Source organism: Sciurus carolinensis, unplaced genomic scaffold (genome assembly GCF_902686445.1).
Source record: "Sciurus carolinensis unplaced genomic scaffold, mSciCar1.2, whole genome shotgun sequence".
NCBI classification, from domain to species: Eukaryota; Metazoa; Chordata; class Mammalia; order Rodentia; family Sciuridae; genus Sciurus; species Sciurus carolinensis.
In genome coordinates, this window is record NW_025920221.1 from 34,479 (window position 1) to 50,940 (window position 16,462).

General features: G+C 37.0%; 1 pseudogene; it reads left to right on the forward strand.

Annotated features, from left to right (window-relative positions):
• LOC124975188 (chromodomain-helicase-DNA-binding protein 1-like) overlaps positions 1-16,462 on the forward strand; it is a 118,315-nt pseudogene that overhangs the window by 11,904 nt on the left and 89,949 nt on the right.

Sequence of the window (16,462 nt, forward strand, 5' to 3'; positions counted from 1 at the left end):
CTTGAACTTCAGTGTCCTCAGTGGTAAAGAGGGGATAATGGTCTTTCTTTGGATGACTGTTGTGAGAACTGAGATTACATCTACATGGTTGGTGTTTAGTAGATTCCTAGTTTTTTGTTTGTCTGTTTCTTTGTTTTTGTTTTGGTACTAGGGATTGAACCCAGAAGTTCTCTACCACTGAGTTACATCTCTAGTTCTATTTATTTTACTTTAACATATTGAGACAGGATTTCTGTGAGTTGACAAGGATGGCCTTCCATTTATAATCCTCCTGCCTCAACTCCCAGATTCTCCAGGATTACAGGTGGGTACCACAGCATCTTGCCTAGACACTAGATCTGTTAATTTGTAACTTGCATAGGCATTTTTCAGGACTGCTATCTGGTGATTTTACTGTAATATAGGAGGCTTTTCCTGGAAATAACAAAGTTCTGTGGTATATATACACAATGGAATGTTATAAAACCATAAAGAAGGATAAAATTATGGCATTTGAATGTAAATGAATGGAATTGGAGAATATCATACTTAGTAAAATAAGCCAATCCCCCAAAACCAAAGGTCAAATGTTTTCCCTGATCAGTGGATGATAATACAGAATAGGGGTGGAGGGGTTGGGGGTAAGAGAAGAATGGAGGAATTTTAGATTATGTAGAGGGAAATGAGAGGGGGAGGAGGTGGGAGTATGAAAGATGGAATGAGATAAACATAATTACCTTGTGTACATATGTGATTACATATATGGTTTGAATCTACATTGTGTACAACCATATAAACAAAAAGTTGTACCTCATTTGTTTGTGTACAATGAATTAAAATGCAGTCTAGAAAAATAAAAAAGACATTAAAAAAGAAATAACAAAGTAGCAATCAGTACTGTAGAATTAACTTTTTAGAAAGGATGTTTGAACTATACTTCTAATTTGTCATTTTAAATTACATTTTGGTAGCAGGGATTGAACCCAGAGACACTTTACCACTGAGCTGCATGCCTGGCCCTTTTCATTGTTTAGTCTGAGATAGTCTCACTAAGTTGTTGAGGCTGGCCTCGAATTTGCCATCCTCCAGCTTCCCAAGGAGTTGTCATTATAGATGTGCACCATCCTACCCTATGTGCTTCTTTTCCTTTCAGAAGTTTTTGTTTTCAGAGTGCCTTATCAATATTTTAAATATTTTTTTGCTCATCCAGGTTGTTGTGCATGGGTTTCTGTTGTAATTTTATTTTGAACTACTAAAGACAAGGTCATAAATTTTATGACTATGCAGTATTTTGTTTTATTTAATTTACATATAAATAAGTATATTATCTTTTCTTCAGAAGAGTATATGTTTTTTTTCTCTTTTTCATTTTTTTACTTTATTTCTTTAATATCATGTCATGTTAATGTTATGTCATTTCATTTTATGGTGCTGGAAATTCAACCTCAGGCCTCCCACATGGTAGGCAACTGCTCTACCACAAGTTATTCCCCCATTTCTTCTTTATATTCTTAATACCCAGCTTAACTTTTTTGAAGTCTCTCCATGGAAAGTAACTGTTGAGAGTTACTGGTAAACACCAGGAAAGTAAATCATTGAGCTACCTCATGAGACAATAGAGGGATAAGCAGTATAAAGGTATCCATGATACAAGGTAATATATGCCAAGTCTCAAAAGGTAATAAAATCAGTACATAAATGTTCTTGCATACTTTATATAAATTGTCACATTTAGGTTTCATGAAAACCCTAGTAGGCAGGTATTATCATTCATTTTACAAATGAGGAAATTAACAGATCAGTTATCTCAGTAAAGCAGAGCAGACATTTGAGCAGACATTCAAACCCAGCACTTGGTGCCATGGCTCTTCTTTCTAAGAGAGTTTCTCTAAGTATCTAGAAGCACTGGAGTGTTACCTTATTCTGCAGAAATATATTTTTATATCTCAGTTTGTTCTGAATGCATTTCTGAGTGGAGTAAAGAACCTTAGTAACAAAGGGATATTTATAATGTTGATTTATGGTAAGAGTCCCACAAAATAGGTATATTATTTCAGTATATTTGTTAAGGTTATATTTTCCCATTACTATACTGTACATTTAGAAAATAATTCCCATTCATGAGTTATTCAGCCCACCTTCATTCATTGAACCTAATCCACCCCACTTGGCCTTATGCATTGAATAAACATTTTTAGATGTTTGTGTTTATACAAACCTGTGTATAGTCCTTCCAAAGGAATAGTATCTAATCTACTTTGAATGGTAGTATACTATGGACACTTAGCACCTATGTCATAACCACTGTCAAACCTCACTGGGACCCTATCTCCTTTTAATCCTTGAATGCATTTCTTGCTTCCACTGCCCAGTGCTCTCCTTGGACTTCTTGCCCTCTCTTTGAACCCCCAGATCACTCTTCCCCTGCACCACTCTCATTAGGTAAATGACAGTATTCATCTTTGTTCCTCTAAAATTTTTCTGTAGCCTCAGAGGAAGAAGCCTTACTTTTTGTATGCCAGCCTCTACACAGATCTTTATTTTAATTTTTCAGGAATTGTTCTTCTTTATCCACTGTTTTGCTTGACCTACTTAGTTTTACAAGTACAAAAACAATGCAGTGGATTCCATAATGTTACATACAAAATTATAAGTTAAAAAATGTATAACTTATACTTTATTGTCTTTTGCATGGTTTTCACATTTTTAAAAAGGATATTCAATATTTATATCTTTTTACTTATTATTCAAGTATTTTTGCAGCATAGTATTTATCATTTTATCACTTATTATTGGATATTTAGTCTATTTTTCAGTTTTTTACTATATTGTAATTATTACATCTTAGAATATCATCTAGTCCTTTTCTATATTTTGGATCATTTTCAACAACTTTCAACCAGTAGCATCTCTTTAAAATATGATTTTATGACTGATCTTCTTGAGAAATTGCTGTCATAACCTACTACACTACAAAACATACTCTGGCAGTAGTCAGGAATGACCTCTATGCTAACAAGTCCAGTGGCAGCATCTTCCTGAACATATCTGTGATCCTGTTCACTACCCCTCCATTTTAAAGTCTCTTGATTTTCCTTATGGGTTTGAATCTTAGCTCTACCTTTATGATCTCAACCTATTTACCTAACTTTTCTGAATTTTATTCTCCTTGTTGGCACAATTATGGTTGCTTATCTTATTCTTTTGGATTAAATAACACATAAAGCCACAATTTCAATGTCTGGTACATATTACAAGATTATAAATGTATTCTTTTATTTTCTGTCTCTGGTCCCTTACTTCCTGCATAGATCTTTCTCATCTTGGCAAAAGAAAAAAAAAAGCACTTGGTAACCTCTGAGATAGGAAGATCATGATTCCAGGTATATTTCTAACAGAGTGGGATTACTTTTAGTCTTTCTACTAAGTCACAATTTTGTAGTAAGATATGGTTGTGATAAATGTGTTTGAACTACCCGAAAATGAATGTTTGGATTTTTTCTCATAGCTTCACATGGAGGATTCTTGTTGTGGATGAAGCTCACAGATTTAAAAACCAAAGTTTCCTGCTGCATAAGACACTTTCAGAGGTAAACCCAAAGCATAGTCTTAGTTTTTATATAACCCTCCTTAATTTTTTAATTGGCTTTATTTTTTAGAGCAAGTTAGGTTTCCAACAAAATTCAGTGGAAGGTATAGAGAGTTTCAATATGTCCCCTGACTCTTTACAAACATGCTCCCCCCATTCTCAGCATCTCCCTGAAGAGAGATGTTAAAACTAATGAACCTGCATTGACACATTAGAATAACCCAGAGTCCATAATGTATGGAATCACTTTTGCTATTGCACATAATTTGAGTTTGGAAAAACCAATATTAATATGTATTCCCCATTATAGTATCACACAGAATGGTTTCACAGGCTTAAAAATCTTATATCCCATGTATTCATTGTTGTTCTTTCTTCCTCTCACTCTCCTTTGAAAACATGTAGTTTATGTCTGTACATAGTCAACTAAATTGATGTTTTTAGACAGATTTCTGCAGGGCTAAATGAACCTGTTTTGGGGGGTTAGGGGTAGTGACAAAAGTAATATTGAGTATGACTAATTACTTTTCCTTTCTCTTTTTTATAGGAGATAATATTTACTAAATTTCAATTATCAAATGAGCAAGAACCTATTCCAATAAAATACATTGTTTTTTTGGAGATGTTTCAACTCTATTTTGAGTGTCTTTGATTTCCTGGCAAAAATGATCTTATAGTTCTGCCTGTATTCACAGATGTATTGGACATACCTTACCACCCCCCCATTAACCTAGTCAAAAATTTTGACCATTCACATGGACTCATGAAAAGAACAATTTCTTATAGAACATTGCCTTCAATCTCTCATCTGTCATATTTTTTGTTATGGTCCCCATGATTTCATTCCCTTCTCTCAGTCTCTTGTATCATTCTGGCAAAGTAGGTGAGAAACATCATTGTAACCTGGTGCTGCCCTTTTTTGCTGAGAAACCAGTGGAATGTGAACTACATTCTCCTTGTTTACCTGGTGAAAGTTTGCTCACTCATGAGAACACACTTGGTAATTTCTGAGATGATAATTGAAATTTGGTCCTCATCTTATAATAAATCACTTAACTTTGAATTCATTTACTGGAAAATCTTAGATTCAAATTCTATATTTAATGACCTAGAAGTTGCAGTTTTTAGAGTCTTTTTGAAGATGTAATCAGTTTTTATTAGTTTCAAACATTTTTATCCCCTGTCTGGTAGGGCATTCTCTCTCTCTGGTGTCCTCTTTTCCTCCTTTGTAGGGACCTTTGATTGTGTCTCTTTGTCATAAGTTTGTACTTTAATAGTTAAAATTATATATATATATATATAATTATATATAAAATTATATATATATAATTATATATAAAATAATATATATATTATATATAAAATATATATATTATATAATTAATATATATATAATTAATTATATATAAAATTATATATATATATATGATATGACTTTTCAACTTTGCTGTATTATTTCATTCTCCTGGTATAATTTCTTGTGTCAGTTCAGAGGTTGACCTTACTTGGCCTAGTACTTTTATTGTTATTTTACTTTCTTCATTAATCTCTCTTGTTATTGGTTTTCTTATCTGTTTCTCAATGTTTTTCCTTTTTTTTTTTTTTTTGGTGATGCTGGTGATCAACTCAGAGCTTCATGCATGCTAGGCAAGTGATCTGCCAGTGAGCCACATACCCTGCCCTGTTTATCAAAAATTTATAAAGTCCTTTCTTTATTGGATTTCTCAAGGCAGAATGTCAAGAAACATCCAGAAATCTTGATGTTTTGCATCTGCTGTACTGAAAAGTTTAATAAACAGATATTTTGTTAGTGTACATATTGTTTCTTGCTTGGAGCAGAGAGGCCTGAAGTTGTAACTCTGGCTTTTCAAACTCCTCAGGTGTATGTGTTTACTCAGGTGCCTGAGTTAACTCCTCTTGTGGGTAATAACATTTTTAAATCCTTACATAGATTGAATAATAATAACCATAGTGAATAATTGTGTAATACTCAGAGTTCACAAAGTGATGTTACTTACATTCCTACTTACATTCCTATGACAGTGTCTTCTTTACAGATTATTATCCCCTTCTTTTAGTTGAAACTGAAGAGATGATATCTCCTACATTAAACAGAGTGTACCACTTGAACTTGAGCCTCCTGATTTCATGTGCCTTAACTCATTCCATTAAATCATGCTACTCTGCATTTCAATAAATGTTCTCATGAGTAACTCAGCTTTGCTTCCCAATGTTAGAGAATTTTAATTGCATGTATTTACATATTCTAGTTCTCAGTGGTTTTCAGTCTCCTATTGACTGGAACTCTTATCCAAAACAGCCTCCAAGAGCTCCACTCTCTTCTCAGTTTTGTGGAACCTGAGCTTTTTGCCAAGGAACAGGTGGAAGATTTTGTTCAATATTATCAGCATTTTGAAAAATAGTCCAATCAGGTTAATTTCCATTCAATAAATCATCCCCAAGAGATCTTGACACACAAACTTCCCTAATGCATAACAGTTACAGATAGAAAAGAAAGGGAATGGATAACCAGAGAATACCTGCAGTTCTTCAGATAAAGAACCACAAACACAAGGCAGTTGTTCAGTCCCTCAAGTTGTGTCCAGTTATCTGTTATTCATGACTCTTATTTGTTTGTTACATGATTCTACACTGGGGCTTATTTGGTTCATTTTTGGAAGAAAGTAGTATATATATATTTTTTTAAACCAACTTGTAATTTTCTTTTTATTTTTTTTCTTTTTGTGGTATTGGAGATTGAAGCAAGGGGTGCTTTACCACTGAGATACATTCCCAGTGCTTTTGTAAAAATTTGGAAACAGCATCTTGCTAAGTTTCTTAGGCTGGCCTTCAAATTGCCATTCTTCTTTCTTGAGTATGTTACCATGCCTGGCTTCAAATTGTAAATTTTTATAAAGACTTTACTTTCCATGCCACTTCCCAGTGCAGAAAAGTAAGTGCATACTGTAGTACTAAACTGTTCTTAAGAATTCTGCAATACTGGTATTTTCTCTTTAACACTTTGCAGAAACCAATAGTCTGAGATGAGTGGGATGTGGAAGTGAAAAGGGAAGCTGTCATCCATATAACCAGTAACTTTCTCTTATACCTTTGCCCCTCTGCCTTGTGGAATTATCTAAATATTCCTATAATATCTGAATATCCTAGGTTGATTATCCAAAAAAAAAAAATTGCAGGAGGCCAACTAGTGATTATGTATGTACTGGTTAAATATGAGTTGCAAGACTTCTTATAGCACAAATTCCCATACCACAGGATAAAGATTACCTCCTGAACCTGCTCTGATTGATTTCTCCCATGTTTACAGTTGCCAGATAAAATATAGGACATCCAAATACATGTGACATGGGACAAACTTGTATTGAAAAACTATTAATTGTTTATCTGAATTTCAGATTTAGCTGGTTGCTTGTATATTTATTTTCTGTTTCTGATAATCCCATGTGAAGTATAATTCTAATTTAGCATTATTTTTGAAGATCAGGATACCTGGTCAGCGCACAAGGGATTAGAAGTCAAAAACTCAAGTTTGAATGCTGGCGATATTCACATTCACCTGTGTGTCCTTGGATAAGTTGCTTAAGTCCTCTGAGACTCACTTAACTGTTGTAAAAATAGTGACAATATTACTTGCCATACATTTCTACTCTGTTATGCTGCTCAGTGAGATTAAATGCAAGAATAACCTGGAAAACATTTTCTTGAAAATGAGATTATTAATAAGAAAAATCAAGTTCTTTGAATGTTTCTATTTTGGGGGTTAAAAACCAGGAACGAGTCCAGAAGGAATAGGGAAGAACCCAGTAAAGGCAGAAGTCAGATGATCCTCTAATTATGTGTGTTCAGCTTACAATTTTTTGACTTTACCATTTTACAAAAGCATTATACATTCAATAGAAACAGTACATTGAATTTTGAATTTTTATTGATGTACATATTTGTGCTTATTTTTGAGGTATTGGTGTTTTGATTCACGTATATATTGAGTAGTGATCAATTTAGATAATTAGCATATCATATACTCAAAGTTCTTTATGTTGAGTATATTCAAAATTGTGTCTGAATTCTAACTGGTTTGAGATAGATAATGCATTATTGTTAGTTATATTAAAATGTTCAAGTCATTAATCATCAGGGAAATGCAAATCATGACCACAATGAGAAACTACCTCACCCCAGTGAGAACAGTTTTTACAAAAAGGCAAAAAAATGAACAAATGCTAGCAAGGATGTGGTGAAAGGGGAATTCTGATATACTCCTGGCAGGAGTAAATTGGTCCAAACATAATTGAAAACAGGATAGAGCTTCCTCAAAAAACAAAAATTAGAACTGCTATAAAATTCAGCAATCCCATCAAATAAAGGAACATCAACATATCACAGAGATATCCCTACTCCTGTGTTTATTGCAGCACTATTCATAGTACCCAAAATTTGGAACTAACTTAAATGTCCGTTAGCAGATAAAAAAAGAAAGCAGCCGCCCTCTAGTCCGCCATCTTCTGTTCATGGATTTTTGCCATCTTCTCTGCATGATAAACTTTATTTTCAAAGCAAATAATATAGTCTTTATTGCTTGAGGTTCTGTACTCTAAATAGTTTAATCTATTGGTGATGCTTTCCATTAGAAGTACAATTTGGTTTATGGATAATTTCATTTCAATGATTTCTGCTTGTTTTTCCGCCACAATCTCTAACTCTTTATTGAAGTGATCCTTCACTTCCTGTATTTTCTCTTTGATTTCACTCTTTATACAATCCTTTAATCATAGATCAGTTTAACTATGTATATTCTAAACTCCTTTGTGGACAATTCTTCTACCGTTATGTCAGTGGATTCTTATATTGGAGCATCTTGATTTGTTTTGTTCACTTTTTTCCCTTGTTTTTTCATGTTGCTCATGTGTTTTCCCATCTAGTAGTATGAATCTATGGTAATACAGACTCTATCCTATAGAACTATATTGTCCCTGAATTTTTCTAGTATACCACCATTAAGAGGGAGACCAACATCAAAAGCACCCAGTACAAACAATATGCATCCTCAAATGTAATAGCTTACACCAAGATGTCCACTGCCCTCTAGCTATAAACAGCAGTGATGAGTTCAGTTACGGTGCACAATATAAACAGAAAATTTGCCAAAAGGATTTGCAATCTCAAATATTGGACACTGAGAAATCAGAAATAGTGCAGGACAAGATGTTCATGAAGGAGAAAGAGAAAAACCACAAGCAAAAATCTACAGGAAGAGTGGAAGAACCAACAGAGATTGACTATTAGGGGGAGTAAAGTTAAAAAGGGAATCTAGAGAAAAAGACAAGGAAGAGGAAGAATATATATATAAAGAGAAAAGAAGTTAAAAGTATAAGAATATACAGCAGAACTGAAAACACCATGCATATATCTTCATCCTCAACAAACTGGTGCATGAAAAACACCATGCTCCAAATACAGTGAAGAGAGATGCCAGAGGAACAAAATAAAATAAAATAAATCTCAGTGGAAAATTGAAAAACTATCTTTGCTAACATCCAAAAGCTTCTCAGCCCTGCCTCTGACTTACCATAAGACTGCCTGACCCAGACAGTCCCTGACAGACCCAGTCACTGTCCCACCAATCTGGGCCTCAGATGTCTTAGGTTTGACCATGTTGCAGTCCCAAGATCTCAATGATACTGGAATTTGGAAATAGACCACCAGGGATGAGCAATCCTGAGAGACAATAACTAGATGGCAGCAACCAGCACCCCCAAGAGGAAGACCCCAACTACAGACAAACCCACAGGCACCTGACACTCAACCTCCAGGTCCTACTGGGTGTCCCCAGACAGGTGCACCTTGACTCCCCAAGATGGCAATAGCAGGAAATTTGCCAGTATCTCATATCTCAGGCTCTGACTGCTGTCTCAAAATGGATGCAATCATGGGCAACCATACCTGGAGTCTTCCTGGCAGCAAACATCTGGGCAATGGTACAGGTGGTAAGTGGAAGGGGGTCAGTGACAGCAGGCACATGCTCAGCAGCAGCTCAGTCATCTCTGTTGTTGGCAGCAGTGGGGGATCAGCAGCTGAAGTGGTGGCAGCTGTGGTTGTAGCTGCAATGGCAACCAGAGAGAAGACTTCCAGGCACCATCTAGGGAACAGCAGCAACTTTGGCAGCAGGGATGTCAGGAGCAGCAATGTCAGTGGCAGCAGTGTAGACCACAGGTGTGCCCAGAGAAAAGACCACTGGTGTGCAGTCACAGTGTGGGCAGCAGAAGCACCCAAAGAAAACACCTCCAGGCATCTGGGGCAGTGGCCTCAGGGGCAGTTGTGCCCCAACTAAAAGAAAACCTCCAGGCAATGCAATGACCCCTTCCAGAATATTCTGACTGCCACCCAATACCTTGAGAATAACTTGTATACATCTAAGTCTGTTTCTTGATTCCTTTTCTAGAGTGAGAGTCTTAGCATTTTATTTTTGGATCTTCTTGACCTTTGGCATCTTCCTTTGCCTCAGTTTTCTAAAGATTGGGTTTGATTCCTAGGCAAGTATTTATTATGCTTTTTGGATGTGCCAGGCTCTGCAATTGGTGTTAAGCTGCACTGAGATAGTGACATAAGCAAATAGTTATAAAGTGCCTCAAATAGATGTGACTAAGGGACATAATGAATTAAAAGGAACAAGGGGGGGTTTTCAAAATGGCGGACTAGAGGGCACCTGCATTTCATGTTGTTCCAGGATGCAGAATTCAAAAGAGGAGATAGTGAGAGACTTGAGACCAACTCAAAGCCGCCGGGTGAGTCTTTCCCTTTGGGGAGGCAACCCAGATGTGGCGGTAGCCCCGGAACGCAGGGAACTTTGTGAAGTAGAGTTCCTCAGCGTGACACCCCCCCCCCGCTGGAGCAGTAAACACAGACACCTGGGATCATCATAGAGGAGGCGGCTCAGCACAGTGCTTGGACTCGGAGTAAACACTGGGTCTCTGGGTGGCTGCCTGAGGAGGAGCTGTGTGGTGAGCTGTTTGGACTCAGAGCAATCACTTCTGAACACCGGGGAGTTGCCCGGAGGAAGAGGAGGAGCATGGCAGGTCGCTTGGTCTAGGAGTGACTGCATCAGAGCTACAGGCAGTTGCCAGAGCAGGAGCTGCGTGGCGAACTGTTTGGCCTCAGAACGACTGCTTCTGAACACTGGGGGTTGCCCGGAGGAAGAGAAGCACGGCAGGTCGCTTGGTCTAGGAGTGACTGCATCAGAGCGACAGGTGGTTGCCAGAGGAGGAGGCAAGTGATGAGTTGTTTGGACTCAAAGCAACTGCTCCTGAACACCGGTGGCCAGCCTGGATGAGGAGCGCGGTGGGTCACTTGGTCTCCGAGCAACCGCTCCTGAACACCAGGGGGGGCTACCACAAGGAGGAGGAGGAGCAGGGCGGGTCACTTGGACTCGGAGTGACTGCCTAGGGCTACGGGTGTTTGGCAGGAGGAGGAGACGCGAAGTGAGTTGCTGGGACTCCTAGTGACTGCATCGGAACACCGGGTGGCTGTCCAGAGGAAGAGGTGTGTGGTGGTTCTCTGGGTCTCGGAGCTATTGTACGGGGCTCCAGGTGGTGGCTCAGAGGAGGGGCCGCATACCCAGGCAATTAGGTGCAGAGGAGGGTCCCAGGACCGGCTTCTTGGTGGAAGAGCCGCACAGAAACACTCCTAGGGGTGGAGCAAAGTTTCCAGGACTGCAGGCAGATTCTCTGAGGAGAGGCAGCCTAAGGAGACTCATCTGCGAAGGGTGAAGCACCCCAGCCCAGGAGGTAGGTGTGGGCCCCTGGGAACATTGCAAAGGAAGACAGCCCAGTCCAGGCAGTAGTTGTAGATTGAGGGGAACCTCTAGGAGGGTAACTGACCAGTGAGACCTCCCCACCAGGTGAGTCTTCCCTGCCAGGTGAGGTTTTCCCACAAGGACTGTAAAACCAGAGACACAGGTTCAAACAGGCCTTGCCTCAGCTCGCAGCCTAGTTCCCCTTTGGATGACCATTGGTCAACAAGTGGAGGCACCTCTGCCCACTAGCAGGGAATATACCCAACCTCAGGGTCACAAACCCTAGAGAGGCAGCTTCCTTGTAGAGCACCGCATTATCAACTTCCTCCAAGACTGCAGGCTACTGAAGAATAAGAGGGGATATACTAGCAATCTTCAGGGACATTATAAGTCAATAGAGGAAATCTGCAATATCTTAATGACCCACTGATTCCTGAACAATATGAGAAGACAAGGGAAGAAAATGCCCCAAACAAATCTAGTTGTTACATCAACAAATTCCAACAAAAGCATGGCAGAAGAATGACAGAAAGGGAGTTCAGAATGTACATAATTAAAATGATCATGGAAGCAAGCGATGAGATGAAAGAGCAAATGCAGGCATTGAATAATGAGATGAAAGAGCAAATGCAGGCATTGATTGATGGCACCAATCGGCAGTTAAAAGAGCAAATACAGGAAACAAAAGACTATTTCAATAAAGAGTTAGAGATATTGAAAATAAACCAAACAGAAATACTTGAAATGAAGGAAACAATAAACCAAATTAAGAACTCCATAGAAAGCATAACCAATAGGATAGAACACCTGGAAGACAGAACCTCAGATATTGAAGATAAGATATTTAACCTTGAAAACAAAGTTGAACAAACAGAGAAGATGGTAAGAAATCATGAACAGAATCTGCAAGAACTATGGGATATCATGAAAAGGCCAAATTTGAGAATTATTGGGATTGAGGAAGGCTTAGAGAAACAAATGAAAGGAATGAACAATCTCTTTAATGAAATAATATCAGAAAATTTCCCAAATCTGAAGAATGAAATGGAAAATCAAGTTCAGGAGGCTTGTAGGACTCCAAATACACAAATTACAACAGACCCACACCAAGGCACATTATAAGAAAATACCTAACATACAAAATAAAGACAGAATTTTAAAGGCTGTGAGAGAAAAGAACCAAATTACATTCAGGGGAAAACCAATACGGATATCAGCAGATTTTTCAATCCATACCCTAAAAGCTAGAAGGGCCTGGAACAACATTTTTCAAGCTCTGAAAGAAAATGGATGTCAACCAAGAATCTTACACCCAGCAAAACTTACCTTCAAATTTGACGATGAAATAAAATCATTCCATGATAAACAAAAAGTAAAAGAATTTACCAAAAGAAAGCCAGCATTACAGAACATTCTCAGCTAAATATTCCATTAGGAAGAGATAAAAAACATAGAAGCAAATCAGCAAAGGGAGGAATTATCCTAAAGGAACTGTCAAATGAAGGAGGAACCAAGGTGAGGCCAAAATAAATAAATAAATAAATAAAATTTTAAAAATGAACCAAATGACCAGGAATACAAATCATATCTCAATAATAACCCTGAATGTTAATGGCCTGATTTCATCAATCAAAAGTCATAGACTGGCAGATTGGATTAAAAAGAAAGATCTAACAATATGTTGCTTGCAAGAGACTCACCTCATAGAAAGACATACCCATAGACTAAAGGTGAAAGGATGGGGAAAAACATACCATGCACTTGGACTCAGCAAAAAAGCTGGAGTATCCATCCTCATTTCAGATAATGTGCAATTCAAGCCAAAGTTAGTCAGAAAAGATAAAAGACATTTCATACTGCTTAAGGGAAGCATAAATCAGCAAGATATAACATTTATAAACATCTATGGCCCAAACAGTGGCTCATCCATGTATATCAAAAAAATCCTTCTCAATTTTAGAAACCAAATAGACCATAACACAATAATACTAGGTGATTTTAAGATGCCTCTCTCACCACTGGACAGATCTTCCAAACAAAAATTGAACAAAAAGCCATAGATCTCAATAACACAATCAATAATTTAGACTTAACAGACATTTATAGAATATAACCAAGAGCAAATACACTTTATTCTTAGCAGCACATTGATCCTTCTCTAAAATAGACCATATAAATGCCACAAAGCTAATGTTAGTAAATACAAGAAGATAGAGACACTACCTTGTATTCTGCCAGATCATAATGGATTAAAGTTAGAAATAAATGAAAGAGTAAAAAACAGAAACTACTCCAACACCTGGAGATTAAACAATATGCTATTATATGATGAATGGATAACAGAAGATATTAGGAAGGAAATTAAAAAATTCTTAGAGGTAAATGAGAACAAAGAAACATCATATCAAAATCTTTGGGACACTATGAAAGCAGTACTTAGAGGAAAATTTATTTCATGGAGCCCATTTAATAAAAGAAGTAAAACTCAACAAATAAACGACCTAACACTACAGCTCAAAGCCCTAGAAAAAGAAGAACAGACCAAAACCAAAAGAAGTAGAAGACAGTAAATAGTTAAACTCAGAGCTGAAATCAATGGAATTGAAACAAAAGAAACAATACAAAATATTGACAAAATAAATAGTTGGTTCTTCAAGAAAAATAAACAAGATTGATAAACCTTTAGCCACACTAACAAAGAGAAGATGAGAGAAAACCCAAATCACTAAAATTCGGAATGAAGAAAGAAATATCACAGCAGACACGACTGAAATACAAAACATAATTAAAACTATTTTGAAAATCTATACTCCAAAAAAATAGAAAATTTCGAAGACATCAACAGGTTTCTAGAGACATATGAATTGCCTAAACTGAATGAGGAGGACATACACAATTTAAATAGACCAATTTCAAGTGATGAAATAGAAGAAGTCATCAAAAGTCTACCAACAAAGAAAAGTACAGGACCAGATGGGTTCTCAGCCGAGTTCCCCAAAAGCTTTAAAGAAGAGCTCATTCCAATACTTCTCAAAGTATTCCATAAAATAGAAGAGGAGGGAACCCTCCCAAACTCATTCTATGAAGCCAATATTACTCTGATACCTAAACCAGACAGAACACATCTAGGAAACAAAATTCCAGACCAATATCCTTAATGAACATCAACACAAACATTCTCAACAAAATTTTAGCAAATCGCATACAAAAACATATTAAAAAGATAGTGCACCATGATCAAGTGGGTTTCATCCCAGTGATGCAAGGTTGGTTCAACATCAGGAAATCAATAAATGTAATTCACCATATCAATAGACTTAAAGTCAAGAATCACATGATTATTTCAATAGATGCAGAAAAAGCATTTGATAAAATACAGTACCTCTTCATGCTCAAAACACTAGAAAAAATAGGGATAGTGGGAACATTCCTTAACATTGTAAAGGCCATCTATGCAAAGCCCATGGCTCATATCATTCTAAATGGTGAAAAACTGAAAGCATTCCCCCTAAAAACTGGAAAAAGGCAGGGATGCCCTCTTTCACCACTTCTTTTCTATATCGTCCTTGAAACTCTAGCCAGAGCAATTAGACAGACCAAAGAAATTAAAGGGATACGAATAGGAAAAGAAGAACTCAAACTATCCCTTTTTGCTGATGATATGATTATATACTTAAAGGAACCAGGAAATTGCACCAGAAAACTTTTAGATCTCATATGTGAATTCACTAAAGTAGTGGGATATAAGATCAATGCACATAAATCTAAGGCAGTTTTATACATAAGTGATGAATCTTCAGAAAAAGAAATTAGAAAAACTACCCCGTTCACAATAGCATCGAAAAAAATAAAACACTTGGGAATCAATCTCACAAAAGAGGTGAAAGACCTCTACAATGAGAACCACAGAAGACTAAAGAAAGAGATTAAAGAAAACCTTAGAAGATGGAAAGATCTCCCATGTTCCTGGATAGGCAGAATTAATATTGTCAAAATGGCCATACCACCTAAAGTGCTGTACAGATTCAATGCAATTCCAATTAAAATCCCAATGATGTACCTTGCAGAAATAGAGCAAGCAATTATGAAATTCATCTGGAAGAATAAAAAACCTAGAATAGCTAAAGCAATCCTCAGTAGCAAGAGCGAAGCAGGGGGTATCGCAATACCAGATCTTCAACTCTACTACAAAGCAATAGTAACCAAAATGGCATGGTATTAGTTCTAAAAAAGAAAGGTGGATCAATGGTACAGAATACAGAACATGGACACAATCCCATATAAATACAATTTTCTCATACTAGATAAAGGGGCCAAAAATATGCAATGGAGAAAAGATAGCCTCTTCAACAAATGGTGCTGGGAGAATTGGAAATCCATATGCAACATTATGAAACTAAACCCATATCTCTCACTATTCATGAAACTAAACTCAAAATGGATTAAGGACCTTGGAATCAGACCAGAGACCTTGTATCTCATAGAAGAAAATGTGAGTCCAGAGCTTCAACATGTCAACTTAGGACCAGACTTCCTCAATAGGACACTCATAGCACAAGAAATAAAAGCAAGAATCAATAACTGTGATAGATTCAAACTAAAAAGCTTTCTCTCAGCAAAGGAAACTATCAGCAATGCAAAGAAAGAGCCTACAGAGTGGGAGAAAATCTTTGCCAATCATACTTCAGATAGAGCACTAATCTCCAGAATCTATAAAGAACTCAAAAAACTCTACATCAAGAATGCAAATAATCCAATCGACAAATGAGCCAAGGAAATGAACAGACACTTCACAGAAGAAGATCTACAAGCAATCAACAAACATATAAACAAATGTTCAACATCTCTAGTAATAAGTGTAATGCAAATCAATACCACCCTAAGATTCCATCTCACCCCAATTAGAATGGCAATTATCAAGAATACAAGCAACAACAGGTGTTGGCGAGGATGTGGGGAGAAAGGTACACTCACACATTGCTGGTGGGGCTGCAAATTAGTGCAGCCACTCTGGAAAGCTATGTGGAGAGTCCTTAGAAAACTTGGAATGGAACCACCATTTGACCCAGCTATCCCACTCCTTG